This window comes from Vigna radiata, chromosome 5 (assembly GCF_000741045.1).
Source record: "Vigna radiata var. radiata cultivar VC1973A chromosome 5, Vradiata_ver6, whole genome shotgun sequence".
Classification (NCBI taxonomy): Eukaryota; Viridiplantae; Streptophyta; class Magnoliopsida; order Fabales; family Fabaceae; genus Vigna; species Vigna radiata.
The window spans coordinates 8,236,842-8,241,656 of record NC_028355.1 but is presented as its reverse complement, the minus strand read 5'-3'; the positions used below and the strand labels follow the sequence as shown (position 1 = coordinate 8,241,656).

Below are 4,815 nucleotides of genomic sequence, written 5' to 3'. Positions count from 1 at the left end.
CGGAGGTGTTTGGATAATGGTTGAAGCTTATGGTTGAGGTGCTTTAGATGGCAAGGTATCTAGCTCAGAAGGCCTTCTCTCGGAAGGAAGCTAGAGGAGAAATGGAAAGAAGCACAAGGAGTGACTTTCGATGGGAGAAGAAGCTTCAACAGCATTTCAATTCTCTCAATATTCAAAAGTGTCTTACATAGGCTGCCTTAAAGGTTTTATAAACTATCCTCTTGGTAATGCAATGAAAAAAACATGTACAACCATGTGCTAAATGTGATGCCTTTCTATAAGGCTTATTCTAACATGTGAAAATAAAGTTGAAATGCTAATTTCAAATGTGAAGGAGAAATTCTCTAATGCAGCCCCTTATCTTGATAAGAGCACCCCTCCTTTTGTAGCAATGACCATTTTACCCCTCCCCATGTTCTTGGGTTATCCTTTATTTGGTGGGCTTGGGCCCCGCGTATCAGGTTCTCTCTCTCCTCAAGACAAAAGGAAATGTTGCTTCCAATGCACAAACACAAAAATGGAAATTCAACTACTAAGGAAACCGTGCCCTTACATGTGCATGCTTAAATGGAGTAAAAATTAAAGGAGACATTCTCTTTCCTGACCACCACACGGTTTCTTCCAAAGCCATGAACCAACTTTCTTCTCTCCACCAAATTACCGTCCAGCAATATGAAAAGTAAAGGAAATGTTACTTCAAACAAGAGAAGAACATGTCTGCATCAACAAAACAAAGAAAATGGATAATTATTTTCATGGAAAACGTGAAGGAGGCTCTCCCTTCAAGACATTTCTAAGCTAAACCTCTTTCATTCAAATGGAAACTTCAACGAAAGAGGAACATTCATTGCACACAAATGAGAGTAAGAAAACGGAAATTGCTTCTCCAAACACAAGAATCAACACAATAAAATGACAAAGCTTTTCTCATTCACCCAAGGTAAGTAATGTTGTAAGCAAAGGAAGAAGAAAAGTGTGCTCTTCATTCAACCCATGGAAGACAAAACCGTGAGCCACATTCTCCACACCACAAAAAACGTTCCAGCCCCCCTTGCAAATGTGTGTCTCGACCTTTTTACACTATTGCCGAATGTTCACACCAAATGGGTGGGGTCTACCCTCAAAGAAAACCCTATGTGGTGCCAAGTCATCTTTTTTACTATTGGGCTTAGTCTTCCTACCAAAATTAGCCCAAATTACAATAATAAGTCTACAAATTCTAAAACACTAAATTAAAGTTTGATTAATTCGAAATTGCTTTTGTGAAAAATCCTCAATTGCCTGGTGCCCTTCCAAAAGTCTCACTGTGTGATTCCAAAATTGCCCTGAAAATAAAAATAGGAATAATTAAGCTCAATTAATTCCAATTACTTAAAATAAGAATTATTGGTCTAATTAAGCCCAAATGGTGAAAATGACACAATAACTAAGAATTAAGCACAATTCATCAACACAATTCGGCGCGAAAAACTAAGTGAATGGTATAAAATATTGACTCATCACAACGCTCACTAAGAGAAACTATGATAATTGGAGCTTAAGGATGACTGCTCTCCTTGGTGCACATGATGTCTGAGAGGTGGTCGAGAAGGGCCACACCAAGCCAGAGAATGTAGAGAGTCTTTCTCAAGCTCAAAAGGATAGGTTGAGAGACTCGAGGAAGAGAAACAAGAAAGTTCTCTGTCTAATCTATCAAGGATTAGATGAAGATACTTTTGAGAAGATTTCTGGAGTTAAGTCAGTTAAGGAAGCATGAGAGAAGATCAAGATCTCTTACAAGGGAGCAGATCAAATAAAAAAGGTACATGTTCAAACTTTGAGAGGAGAGTTTGAAATGTTGCATATGAAGGAAGGAGAACTAGTCTCTGATTACTTTTCAAGCGTTTTAATGGTTACTAATAACCCAAAAAGAAATGGTGAGAAGCTAGATGATGTAAGAATTATGGAGAAAATTCTTAGATGATTAGATCCAAAGTTCAAACATATTGTCACCATTACCGAAGAAACAAAAGACTTGGAGGCCATGTCAATAGAGCAACTTCTTGGTTCGTTGCAAGCTTATGAAGAAAAGAAAAAGAAGAAGGAAGAGATCGTGGAACAAGTCCTCAAGGCACACATTGATTCAAGAAAAGAAGAAAATGCACACAACCAATCAAGGCGAAGTTATAGTCAAGAACAAGGATGAAGGCGTGCATATGGACGTGGACAAGGACAAAGGCCTAACAACAATAACAAAAAAGGAGAAAGCTCTAACAGAGGTTGCGAGAGAGGAAATCCGAATTCAAGGTATGACAAGTCATGAATCAAGTGTTACAATTGTGATAAGTTTGGACATTATGCTTCTGAATGTAGAACCCTTAACATAAATAAAGTCGAAGAGAAAGCTAATTATGCTGAAGAAAGGTGTCATGAAGAGGGTACCTTGCTACTGGCTTATAAGGGCCAAGGTAGAGGTGAGGATAATCAATGGTAACTTGACAGTGGAGCAAGTAACCATATGTGTGGGAAAAGAAGCATGTTTGTGGAGCTTGATGAATGAATAAAGGGAAACATGGCTTTTGGAGATGAATCAAAGGTGGCGGTGAATGTCCAACGTATATTATGTGCCAAGCATTAAGAGCAACATCTTGAGCTTAGGACAACTCTTAGAGAAAGGTTACGATATTCAACTTAAGAATAATAACCTTTCTATAAGAGATAATACAAGTAGATTCATTGCAAAGGTGTCAATGACAAGAAATAGAATATTCATGCAGAACACTTGATGAAGGTTGAAAAACAGTTATTTTCATATGTCAATTTGGACCAAATTACACCCTTTACTACTCGGAATGAGCTCAGAATCAAGCAAAACTCAATAAATGAGTTTGAAGAGAGTCAAAAGCTGTTTTTAGCGATTTTATGCTTGTTTTGCATTGTTTTGTAGCTAATTTGAAGAAAGTAAAGAATGGAGTTAAAGATACAGGTCGTTGACTCAAGAAAAGAGCAGAAAAATGAAGATTTGAAGAGTCGACGCACCGCTTGGCGGCAATGATAAAGGTTTTTGGAATGATTTGAAAGAATGGTTGAATTATCAAATGGTTGGAGTGCAGAGAAGTCAAACAAAATGCAGAAGAATCAACCAGTCAACCAGAAAAGTCAACTAGCCAACCAGAAAAGTCAACCAGTCAACCAGTTGACTAGATTGCTGAAAAGTTTACCAGAGCGCAGTTGACCACCGCCGGGCGGTTGACCGTGGCGCCGGGCGGTTGACCAGAGCGCCGGGCGGCTGTTTTTGGCGCCGTTGCCGGGGACTCGAGGTTTATTTTTCTAGTAGTGTGGATTGATTGAATTTGACTTGATTTTATGTTTATTTTTTTTATTTTTGTTCTAATAAATGTTTTCTAGGGTTTTGTGCCTAATTTTTACAGAATGCAGGTTGGACAAGAATTTGATTCTGTAGGCACTCAACTCTACCAAAATAGTTTCAACCACTGGGGGTATCTTTATTCAAATATATATCGAAACCACTTAGGGCATCAGTCCTCTTCGCGGAAAGAAACGTTGGGGGAAGCTAAAGAACGTTTACGGCAGGAACTAATCTTTGTACCAAAAGAAACGTTGGGGGAAGTCCAACAACGTTTACGGCAGAACTTATTCTCATTGCCAAAAGAAACGTTGGGGGAAGCCCAACAACGTTTACAACAAGAACAATCTCCTGTACGCAAAGAAACATTGGGGGAAGCTCAAGAACGTCGATTGCAGGAACAACGCTCTCATGCCCTGAAGGCTTTAGGCATTATTAGGGATAATACTGAAGTTAACCCTAAAGAAGAATATCAAGCCACTATCTCTAAAAATTATAAGGTTGTCAAGGAGGAAAAGATAGAGGAAGAAGAGATAGAGAGAGATTTAAAAGAAGAAGAAACAGAAGAGTTGGTTGAGGAAGATAAAGATGATGAGGGAGAAAAAGCCATGGTTGAAGGAAAAGAAAAAAAGAAAAAAAAAAAAGTGAAAATATAGAAAGAAAAGAAAAAGAAAAAGAGAAGTTTAAGGAAGGAGAAGGTTGAGAAAAAGAGGAAGAGAGGAAAGAAGAAAAGACCACATGAAAAACCTCTTCCTCATAAAAAGAAAAATCATAGGAAAGGAAAGAAGTTCAAGTTAGCGATCATCAAGAAATTGGAGATTAAAGTTCCTATGGTTGAAACATGGAAGCATGTGCTTGGTATTCTCAACTTTATGAAGAAATTCAGCAGGAAGAAGAAAAAGAAAAGAATATCAAGAAAGGGNAGTATCAACACCTACTGATGGGTGTTTGATTTGATTTGATTTGATTTGATTTTATTTTATTTGAGTTGATTTGATTTGATTTGATTTGATTTGATTTTATCTTATTTTATTCGATTTTATTTTATTTTATTTTACTTTATTTTATTTTATTTTATTTTTGGGTTATGCACTGCTTCTGATGGCAGTAATGATTAACATCTACTGAGGGATGCTAAAAATTTTAAATCCACTAAAGGATATCTGGAAGGTACACCTACTGATGGGTGTTGGAAAAGAAGTGCACTTTCTGACAAGTGCCAACCAGGTTTGGGTCAAGCTCGTGACGTTAAACAAGCGCTACTAGGAGGCAAGCTAGATTTTCTTCTTACACTTTTGCATTTTAAATTCTTAGAATAGGTTGAATTTTTATTTTTGGTGTGTGCTCTTGGCTTTACTACTTGTTCTGAAAATGTTGGACTAACTGATGTGCATGATGAATCTATTTGATGATTTTTGGATATTGATGAGAATTGAGTTGTAATGCATGATGATATCCAGGAAATAGAT

General features: G+C 37.3%; 1 pseudogene; it reads left to right on the top strand.

Moving 5' to 3' along the window:
- Window positions 1-1,504: 1,504 nt before the first annotated feature.
- LOC106760267 lies at window positions 1,505-2,765 on the top strand (annotated as a pseudogene).
- The last annotated feature ends 2,050 nt before the right edge of the window (window positions 2,766-4,815 follow it).